Source organism: Triticum dicoccoides, chromosome 7A, assembly GCF_002162155.2.
Source record: "Triticum dicoccoides isolate Atlit2015 ecotype Zavitan chromosome 7A, WEW_v2.0, whole genome shotgun sequence".
NCBI lineage: Eukaryota > Viridiplantae > Streptophyta > Magnoliopsida > Poales > Poaceae > Triticum > Triticum dicoccoides.
The window spans coordinates 715,106,321-715,118,336 of NC_041392.1; positions in this window are offsets into that span (position 1 = coordinate 715,106,321).

Here is a 12,016-nt window from a genome sequence, read left to right on the forward strand (position 1 = left end):
GTTGGCAGGAGATGGTGGCGCACGGGGTCGAGACGGTGGTGGCAACCATCGGCGCTGGGTACTCGGGGCGGGCTCGGGCGGCGGCGGGATGGCGTGGCCGGCGGGGTCGGCGAGGCAGCGGCAGCGCAAGGGCGGGGCGATCTGCGGCGGCGTGGGACGAGGCTCCTCTGGTAGGACGCCGGCGCGATGGCAGGGAGAGGGCGGCGGCTCCTGAGCGATGCTACCTCTTGAGCACTGCGTTGGTTTTCCCGGAAGAGGAAGGGATGATGCAGCAAAGTAGCGTAAGTATTTCCCTCAGTTTTTGAGAACCAATGTATCAATCCAGTAGGAGGCTACGCGCGAGTCCCTCGTACCTACACAAAACAAATAAATCCTCGCAACCAACGCAAATAGGGGTTGTCAATCCCTATAGGGCCACTTACGAGAGTGAGATCTGATAGATATGATAAGATAATTTTTTTGGTATTTTTATGATAAAGATGCAAAGTAAAATAAAGGCAAAGTAAATAGCAAAGGAAATAACTAAGTAGTAGGAGATTGATATGATAAAGATAGACCCGGGGGCCATAAGTTTCACTAGTGGCTTCTTTCGAGAGCATAAGTATTCTACGATGGGTGATCAAATTACTGTTGAGCAATTGACAGAATTGAGTATAGTTATGAGAATATCTAGGTATGATCATGTATATAGGCTGTTGGGGATCGTAGCAGAAATTTAAAATTTTCTACGCATCACCAAGATCAATCTATGGAGTAATCTAGCAATGAGGGGAAGGAGAGTGCATCTACATACCCTTGTAGATCGCTAAGCGGAAGCGTTGCAAGAACGCGGATGAAGGAGTCGTACTCGTAGCGATTCAGATCGCGGTTGATTCCGATCTAAGCGCCGAACCACGGCGCCTCCGCGTTCAACACACGTGCAGCCCGGTGACGTCTCCTACGCCTTGATCCAGCAAGGGGAGAAGGAGAGGTTGGGGAAGACTCCATCCAGCAGCAGCACGACGGCGTGGTGGTGAAGGAGGAGCGTGGCAATCCTGCAGGGCTTCGCCAAGCACCGCGGGAGAGGATGAGGACTTGGGAGAGGGGGAGGACTGCGCCAGAACTTGGGTGCGGCTGCCCTCCCACCCCCCACATATATATAGGGGCAAGGGAGAGGGGGGCCGCCCCCTCAGATCCAATCTGAGGAGGGGGCGGCCAGGGGGAGGCAAGGGGGGCGCCCCCTTTTAGGGTTCCCCCAAACCCTAGGCGCATGGGCCCTAGGGAGGGGAGGCGCCCAGCCCACTAAGGGGCTGGTCCCTCTCCACACACAGCCCATAGGGCCCTCCGGGGCAGGTGGACCCTCCCGGTGGACCCCCGGAACCCCTCCGGTGGTCCCGGTACAATACCGGTAACCCCCGAATTATTTCGGTGCCCGTATGATGACTTCCCATATATAAATCTTTACCTCCGGACCATTCCAAAACTCCTCGTGATGTCCGGGATCTCATCCGGGACTCCGAACAACATTCGGTAATCACATACAAGTCTTCCTAACAACCCTAGCGTCACCGAACCTTAAGTGTGTAGACCCTACGGGTTCGGGAGACATGCAGACTTGACCGAGATGACTCTCCGGTCAATAACCAACAGCGGGATCTGGATACCCATGTTGGTTCCCACATGCTCCACGATGATCTCATCGGATGAACCACGATGTCAAGGATTCAATCAATCCCATATACAATTCCCTTTGTCTAGCGGTACGATACTTGCCCGAGATTCGATCGTTGGTATCCCCATACCTTGTTCAATCTCGTTACCGGCAAGTCTCTTTACTTGTTCTGTAACACATCATCCCGTGATCAACTCCTTGGTCACATTGTGCATTTTATGATGATGTCCCACCGAGTGGGCCCAGAGATACCTCTCCGTTTACACGGAGTGACAAATCCGAGTCTCGATTCGTGCCAACCCAACAGACACTTTCAGAGATACCTGTAGTGTACCTTTATAGCCACCCAGTTATGTTGTGACGTTTGGTACACCCAACGCACTCTTACGGTATCCGGGAGTTGCACAATCTCATGATCTAAGGAAATGATACTTGACATTAGAAAAGCTTTAGCATACGAACTACACAATCTTTGTGCTAGGCTTAGGATTGGGTCTTGTCCATCACATCATTCTCCTAATGATGTGATCCCGTTATCAACGACATCCAATGTCCATGGTCAGGAAACCGTAACCATCTATTGATCAACGAGCTAGTCAACTAGAGGCTTACTAGGGACATGGTGTTGTCTATGTATCACACATGTATCTGAGTTTCCTATCAATACAATTCTAGCATGGATAATAAACGATTATCATGAACAAGGAAATAATAATCACTAATTTATTATTGCCTCTAGGGCATATTTCCAACAGTCTCCCACTTGCACTAGAGTCAATAATCTAGTTCACATCGCCATGTGATTAACACTCACAGGTCACATCGCCATGTGACCAACATCCAAGAGTCTACTAGACTCAATGATCTAGTTCACATCACTATGTGATAAACACTCAAAAAGTTCTGGGTTTGATCATGTTATGCTTGTGAGAGAGGTTGTAGTCAACGGGTCTTGCCATATTCAGATCCCTATGTATTTCGCAAAACTTTATGTCATATTATAGATGTTGCTACCACGTTCCACTTGGAGCTATTCCAAATTGTTGCTCCATTATACGTATCTGGTATCTCTACTCAGAGCTATCCGGATAGGTGTTAAGCTTGCATCGACGTCACTCTTTACGTCGAACTCTTTATCACCTCCATAACCGAGAAACATTTCCTTATTCCTCTAAGGACAATTTTGACTGCTATCTGGTGATCTGCTCCTAGATCACCTTTGTACCCTCTTGCCAAACATGTGGCAAGGCACACATCAGGTGCGGTACTCCGCATGGCATACCATATAGAGCCTATGACAAAAGCATAGGGGACGACCTTCGTCCTTCCTCTTTCTTCTGTCGTGGTCAATCTTTGAGTCTTACTCAACTTCACACCTTACAATTCAGGTAAGAACCCCTTCTTTGACTGATCTATTTTGAACTCCTTCAAAAACATGTCAAGGTGTGCGTTCTTTGAAAGTATCATCAGGCGTCTTGATCTATCTCTATAGATCTTGATGCCCAATATGTAAGCAGCTTTATCCAGGTCTTCCTTTGAAAATTATTCTTCAAACAACCGTCTATGCTTTCCAGAAATTCTACATTATTTCGGATCAACAATATGTCATCCACATATACTTATCAGAAATGTTATAGTGCTCCCACTCACTTTCTTGTAAATACAAGTTTCTAGCAAACATTGTATAAACCTAAAAACTTTGATCACTCCATCAAAACATATATTCCGATTCCGAGATGCTTGCTCTAGTCCATAGAAGGATTGCTGGAGCCAGCATACCTTTTAGCATCCTTAGGATTGAAAAAACCTTTTATTGTATCACATACAACTTTTCTTACGAAAACTGGTAAGAAAACTTGTTTTGACATCCATCTGTAAGATTTCATAATCGAAAAATACAGCTAATGCTAACATGATTCCGACGGACTTAAGCATCGCTACGGGTGAGAAATTATCATCGTAGTCAACTCCTTGAACTTGTGAAAAGACTCTTTCCCATAAGTCGAGCTTCATAGACGGTAACATTACCGCCCACGTCCGTCTTCTTCTTAAAGATCCATTTATCTCAATGGCTTGCCGATCAACGGGCAAGTCCACCAAAGTCCATACTTTGTTCTGATACATGGATCCTATCTCGGATTTCATGGCTTCTAACCATTTGTCGGAATACGGGCCCACCATCGCTTCTCCATAGCTCGTAGGTTTATTATTGTCTAACAACATGATATCTAAGACAGGATCACCGCACCACTCAGGAGTAGCACATATCCTTATCGACCTACGAGGTTCGATAGCAACTTGATCCAAAGCTTCATGATCACTATCATTAACTTCCTATTCAACAGACGTAGGCGCCATAGAAAACATCTTTCTGTGTTGCATCACTTTCTAGTTGAAATAAAGGTTCAACAACCTCATCAATTTCTATCTTCCTCCCACTCAATTCTTTCGAGAGAAACTCCTTCTCGAGAAAGGACCTGTTCTTAGCGACAAACAATTTGCCCTCGGATCTGAGATAGAAGGTGTACCCAACCGTCACCTTTGGGTATCCTATGAAGATGTGTTTGTCCGCTTTGGGTTCGAGCTTCTCCGGCTGAAGCCTTAAACATCGCAGCCCCAAACATTAAGAAACGACAACTTTGGTTTCTTGCCAAACCAATGTTCACACGACGTCATCTCAACGGACTTAGACGGTGTCCTATCTAAAGTGAATGCAGCTGTCTCTAATGCATATCCTCAAAATGAAAAACGGTAGATCGGTAAGAGACATCATAGATCGCACCATATCTCATAAGGTTCGATTATGACGTCCGGACACACCACTTATCTGTGGTGTTCCAGGTGGCTTCAAATGTGAAACAATTCCACAATGTCTTAAGTGTTTGCCAAACTCATAACTCAGAAATTCTCATCGATCAGATCGTAGAAATTTGATCTTCTTGTTATGATGGTTCTTTAACTTCACTCTGAAATCGCTTGAACTTTTCAAATGTTCCAGACTTGTGCTTCATTAAGTAAATATACCTATATCTACTCAAATCGTCAGTGAAGAGAGAAAATAGTGATACCCACCGCACGCTTCAATTCTCATTGGATCACACGCATCAGCATGTATGATTTCCAACAAGTCACTTGCCCGTTTCATTGTACCTAAAACGGGGTCTTAGTCATCCTGCCCATGAGGCATGGCTCACATGTGTCAAGCGATTCAAAATCAAGTGACTCCAAACATCCATCGACATGGAGTTTCTTCATGCATCTTACGCCAATATGACCTAAGCGGCAGTGCCACGAGAAAGTGGTACTATCATTATTAACTCTACATCTTTTTGGCGTGAACATGTGTATTACCACGACCGAGATTCAATGAACCATTCACATAGGGTGCATGACCATGAAAGGTATTATTCATGTAAAGTATTATTCGTGTAAACAGAATAACCAGTATTCTCTAACTTAATGAATAACTGTATTGCAATGAACATGATCTAATCATATTCATGCTCAACGTAGACACCTGATAACATTTATCTAGGTTCAATACTAATCCCGAAGGCAGATGGAGCGTGCGATGGTGATCTCATCAACTTTGAAAACACTTCCAACACACATCGTCACCTCGCCCTTAGCCAGTCTCCGTTTTGTCCGTAGCTTTTGCTTCAAGTCACCAACAATAGTAACTGAACTGGTATCCAATACCCAGGTGCTACCAGGAGTACTAGTGAGGTACACATTAATAACACGTATATACTTTGTTGAAGTTGCCAACCTTCTTATCTACCATGTATTTGGGGTAGTTCCACTACCAGTGACTGTTCCCCTTACAATACAAGCACTCAGTCTCGGGTTTGGGTTCAACTTTGGGTTCCTTCACTGGAGCAGCAACTGGTTTGCCATCCATGAAGTTTCCCTTCTAGCCCTTGCCCTTCTTGAAACCAGTGGTCTTGACAAACCATCAACACTTGATGCTCCTTCTTGATTTCTACCTTTTGCGGTCTTAAGCACCGCGAACAGCTCCGGGATCAACTCCATCCCTTGCATGTCATAGTTCATCACGAAGATCTAGTAGCTTAGTGATAGTGGCTAGAGAACTCTATTAATCACTATCTTATCTGGAAGTTTAACTCCCACTTGATTTAAGTGATTGTAGCACCCAGACATTCTGAGCACATGCTCACTAGCTGAGCTATTCTCCTCCATCTTGTAGGCAAAGAACTTGTCAGAGGTCTCATACCTCTCAATACGGGTGTGAGCCTGAAATCCCAATTTCAGCTCTTGGAACATCTCATATGCTCTATGGCGTTCAAAACGTCATTGGAATCCCGATTCTAAGCCGTAAAGTATGGTGCACTTAACTATCAAGTAGTCATCAGGACGTATCTGTCAGATGTTCATAACATCCACAGACGACGTTGTAGGGGTTTGCACATCGAGCGGTGCATCAAAGACGTAAGCCTTCTGTGTAGCAGTGAGGACACTCCTCGGACTACGGACCTAGTCCGCATCATTGCTTACAATATCTTTCAACTTAATCTTTCTCTAGGAACGTATTGAAACAGGGAGCTACAATGTGAGCTATTTATCTACAACATATTTGTAAAGACAATTTAGACTATGTTCATGATAATTAAGTTCATCTAATCAAATTATTTAATGAACTCCCACTCAGATAGACATCCCTCTAGTCATCTAAGTGAAACATGATCCGAGTCAACTAGGCCGTGTCCGATCATCACGTGAGACGGACTAGCCAACATCGGTGAACATCTTCATGTTGATCGTATCTTCTATACGACTCATGCTCGACCTTTCGGTCTTCCATGTTCCGAGGCCATGTTTGTACATGCTAGGCTCGTCAAGTCAACCTAAGTGTATTGCGTGTGTAAATCTGGCTTACACCCATTGTATTCGAACGTTAGAATCTATCACACCCGATCATCACGTGGTGCTTCGAAACAACGAACCTTCGCAACGGTGCACAGTTAGGGGGAACACTTTTCTTGAAATTTTAGTGAGTGATCATCTTATTTAAGCTACCGTCGTTCTAAGCAAATAAGATGTAAAACATGATAAACATCACATGCAATCAAATAGTGACATGATATGGCCAATATCATTTTGCTCCTTTTGATCTCCATCTTCGGGGCTCCATGATCATCATTGTCACCGGCATGACACCATGATCTCCATCATCGTGTCTTCTTGAAGTTGTCTCATCATCTATTACTTCTACTACTATGGCTAACACTTTAGCAATAAAGTAACGTAATTACATGACGTTTATGTTGACACGCAGGTCATAAATTAATTAAGACAACTCCTATGGCTCCTGCCGGTTGTCATACTCATCGACATGCAAGTTGTGATTCCTATTACAAGAACATGATCAATCTCATACATCACATATATCATTCATCACATCCTTTTGGCCATATCACATCACAAGGCATATGCTGCAAAAACAAGTTAGACGTCCTCTAATTGTTGTTGCAAGTTTTTACGTGACTGCTATAGGTTTCTAGCAAGAACGTTTCTTATCTACGCCAAAACCACAACGTGATATGCCAATTTCTATTTACCCTTCATAAGGACCCTTTTCATCGAATCCGATCAGACTAAAGTGGGAGAGACAGACACCCGCTAGCCACCTTATGCAACTAGTGCATGTCAGTCCGTGGAACCAGTCTCACATAAGAGTACGTGTAAGGTCGGTCCAGGCCGCTTCATCCCACGATGCCGCCGAATCAAGATAAGACTAGTAACGGCAAGCAAATTGACAAAATCGACACCCACAACAACTTGTGTTCTACTCGTGCATAGAAACTACGCATAGACCTAGCTCATGATGCCACTATTGGGGATCGTAGCAGAAATTTAAAATTTTCTATGCATCACCAAGATCAATCTATGGAGTAATCTAGCAACGAGGGGAAGGAGAGTGCATCTACATACCCTTGTAGATCGCTAAGCGGAAGCGTTGCAAGAACGCGGATGAAGGAGTCGTACTCGTAGCGATTCAGATCGCGGTTGATTCCGATCTAAGCGCCGAACCACAGCGCCTCCGCGTTCAACACACGTGCAGCCCGGTGACGTCTCCTACGCCTTGATCCAGCAAGGGGAGAAGGAGATGTTGGGGAAGACTCCATCCAGCAGCAGCACGACGGCGTGGTGGTGAAGGAGGAGCGTGGCAATCCTGCAGGGCTTCGCCAAGCACCACGGGAGAGGAGGAGGACTTGGGAGAGGGGGAGGGCTACACCAGAACTTGGGTGCGGCTGCCCTCCCACCCCCCACATATATAGGGGCAAGGGAGAGGGGGGCCACCCCCCTCAGATCCAATCTGAGGAGGGGACGGCGGCCAGGGGGTTGCCTTGCCCCCCAAGGCAAGGGGGGCGCCCCCTTTTAGGGTTCCCCAAACCCTAGGCGCATGGGCCCTAGGGGGGAGGCGCCCAGCCCACTAAGGGGCTGGTCCCTCTCCACACACAGCCCATAGGGCCCTTCGGGGCAGGTGGACCCTCCAGGTGGACCCCCGGAACCCCTCCGGTGGTCCCGGTACAATACCGGTAACCCCCGAATTATTCCGGTGCCCGTATGATGACTTCCCATATATAAATCTTTACCTCCGGACCATTCCGAAACTCCTCGTGACGTCCAGGATCTCATCCGGGACTCCGAACAACATTCGGTAATCACATACAAGTCTTCCTAACAACCCTAGCGTCACCGAACCTTAAGTGTGTAGACCCTACGGGTTCGGGAGACATGCAGACTTGACCGAGACGACTCTCCGGTCAATAACCAACAGCGGGATCTGGATACCCATGTTGGTTCCCACATACTCCACGATGATCTCATCGGATGAACCACGATGTCAAGGATTCAATCAATCCCATATACAATTCCCTTTGTCTAGCGGTACGATACTTGCCCGAGATTCGATCGTCGGTATCCCCATACCTTGTTCAATCTTGTTACCGGCAAGTCTCTTTACTTGTTCCGTAACACATCATCCCGTGATCAACTCCTTGGTCACATTGTGCATATTATGATGATGTCCCACCGAGTGGGCCCAGAGATACCTCTCCGTTTACACGGAGTGACAAATCCGAGTCTCGATTCATGCCAACCCAACAGACACTTTCGGAGATATCTGTAGTGTACCTTTATAGCCACCCAGTTATGTTGTGACATTTGGTACACCCAACGCACTCTTACGGTATCCGGGAGTTGCACAATCTCATGGTCTAAGGAAATGATACTTGACATTAGAAAAGCTTTAGCATACGAACTACACGATCTTTGTGCTAGGCTTAGGATTGGGTCTTGTCCATCACATCATTCTCCTAATGATGTGATCCCGTTATCAACGACATCCAATGTCCATGGTCAAGAAACCGTAACCATCTATTGATCAACGAGCTAGTCAACTAGAGGCTTACTAGGGACATGGTGTTGTCTATGTATCCACACATGTATCTGAGTTTCCTATCAATACAATTCTAGCATGGATAATAAACGATTATCATGAACAAGGAAATAATAATCACTAATTTATTATTGCCTCTAGAGCATATTTCCAATGTAGGCATCACGTCCGAGACAAGTAGACTGACTCCTGCCTGCATCTACTACTATTACTCCACTCATCGACCGCTATCCAGCATGCATCTAGAGTATTAAGTTAAAAACAGAGTAACGCCTTAAGCAAGATGACATGATGTAGAGGTATAGACTCATGCAATATGATGAAAACCCCATCTTGTTATCCTCGATGGCAACAATACAATATGTGCCTTGCTGCCCCTACTGTCACTGGGAAAGGACACCGCAAGATTGAACCCAAAGCTAAGCACTTCTCCCATTGCAAGAAAGATCAATCTAGTAGGCCAAACCAAACTGATAATTCGAAGAGACTTGCAAAGATAACCAATCATACATAAAAGAATTCAGAGAAGATTCAAATATTATTCATAAATAGGCTTGATCATAAACCCACAATTCATCGGTATCAACAAACACACCGCAAAAAGAAGATTACATCGAATAGTTCTTCACAAGAGAGGGGGAGAACATTTTATTGAGATCCAAAAAGAGAGAAAAAGCCATCTAGCTACTAACTATGGACCCGTAGGTCTGAGGTAAACTACTCACACTTCATCGGAGAGGCTATGGTGTTGATGTAGAAGCCCTCCATGATCGATGCCCCCTCCGGCGGAGCTCCGGAACAGGCCCCAAGATGGGATCTCATGGATACAGAAAGTTGCGGCAGTGGAATTAGGGTTTTGGCTCCGTATCTGATCGTTTGGGGGTACGTAGATATATATATATAGGAGGAAGGAGTACGTTGGTGGAGTAACAAGGGGGCCACGAGGGTGGAGGGCGCACCTAGGGTAGGCAGGCGCGCCCCCCTACCTCGTGGCCTCCTCTTTTCTTTCTTGACGTAGGGTCCAAGTCTCCCAGGTCTTGTTCGTTGAGAAAATCACGTTCCCGAATGTTCCATTCCGTTTGGACTCCGTTTGATATTCCTTTTATTCGAAACCCTAAAACAGGCAAAAAACAACAATTCTGGGCTAGGCCTCCGGTTAATAGGTTAGTCCCAAAAATAATATAAAACTGGATAATAAAGCTCAATAATGTCCAAAACAGTAGATAATATAGCATGGAGCAATCAAAAATTATAGATACGTTGGAGACGTATCAGGCGACATGGTGAGGGAGGTGGGGCGCGGGTGGCTCGGGCTCGGATCGGCCCGAGGCAAGCTCCTTTGGCGGCGGCGGTTCTGACCCGGAGAGAGAGAGAGAGAGAGAGACCTAACAAGGGGGCCCCACCCAGGTCAAAACCGCCGTTGACTAGTGCCTCATCAGCAGTGGGTGGAGAAAACCAGCCCGGTGGGTCTTTTGTTCGGTTTGGGTTTGTTTGGGGGTAAAAGAAGCCGAAAAATAGATCAGGGGTAAAGTAAACCACCCACTTTATTCAGGGTAGTAAAATGGACTTTTTTCATAATAGAACGATACTCTAAAATAAAATTATCTAATGCACAACCTTGGACGAAATAAAACTATCTAATGTACAACCTCGGACACACCTTACTCCATACTCTTCTCTCAAATCTGAGCCTTTGGATCGCCATCCAGCGGATCAGAGCATCACACCCAAAGTCACCCCTACTATGTAAGAATTTCTTCTATTTTTGGGTAGCTTCCTACCTCCAAAATAGGTAAAACCCTAATCTCTAGCCTTCTTCCCTGAAATCCTAGCCAGGCCTCATATATAAGATCCAGGGCCAAGATTCGGTCACAAAGCGCATCGGACAATGTCCGCCAAAAAGGCGGATGTGTCCGCACCTGCGGGAGCCATTGTCGCCTGCCACAACCGATATTTATACTAAACATTTTTACTTTTGTATTGACCTCTGTAACTAAATATTAATGAGATTTTCTCATTTGTGTCACATTTATAACACATCATTAACTATGATTTGCTTTGTGGTATTTAACATTACAGTTTTGCTAAAGCATATCTAGATGTGCTCTAACTATTGCACATCTAAGTCCTATGTTATTGATTTTATGCTAATATTCGTGCAAGCATTTTCTTATGTCCTTTTTTATTTTTTTCCTAGATTGATTGAGTCACTTAGATGTGAGATAATTAGGGCACATCTAAATATGCCCTAGACAGACCCTTAACATTATTAACATATAATGATGTTGGTAATATTATAATTCAATTTTAAAAAAAATTAGATGTATATTAGTACGAATAGAACAATGTTAAATTATGAACCTTTTATACTGGAAATTGCTATATTTTTAGTTTTAGACTTCATATAAAGTGAATTTTATCTAATCTAAACCACATATAAACTATGCGAAAATCACATGCATATATTTGTATGCTATTGTGCCTATTTTTTTAATTTACCCACCTATTTTAATTTACCCACCTATTCCAAGAGTGCGCTGTCAGGGTGATGCTTTGTGTACACGTTGGCTTCCCTAATGGCCTACCCTCACAACCATGTGTGTTTTCTTACATTTGTAATAAATATGTGTGTCGTGGGGGCATGGCTATTTCTAAGTTGTTTAAAAATATTGGAGTCAAAATTTTCTCCAACTTCTCATGTTCCTAATGCCTTCCTTCTCCTTTCCCTCCATCTTCCTCCACTGCCCGCTTGCCTCCATGCATCTCCTTTGGCTGTGATGGCACACCTCGCTGCCACACACCGCCTCATCCCCGCCTCTGGCGTGTTTGCTATCTAATCCAAGCATGATTTTTTTTGGAAAAGCTCGCCTTGCCTCCACCTAAGATGTCACGATTGGTCTCGTCGTCCCCAGCTCGTGCCAAGCTCCACCTCGCCAATGGAT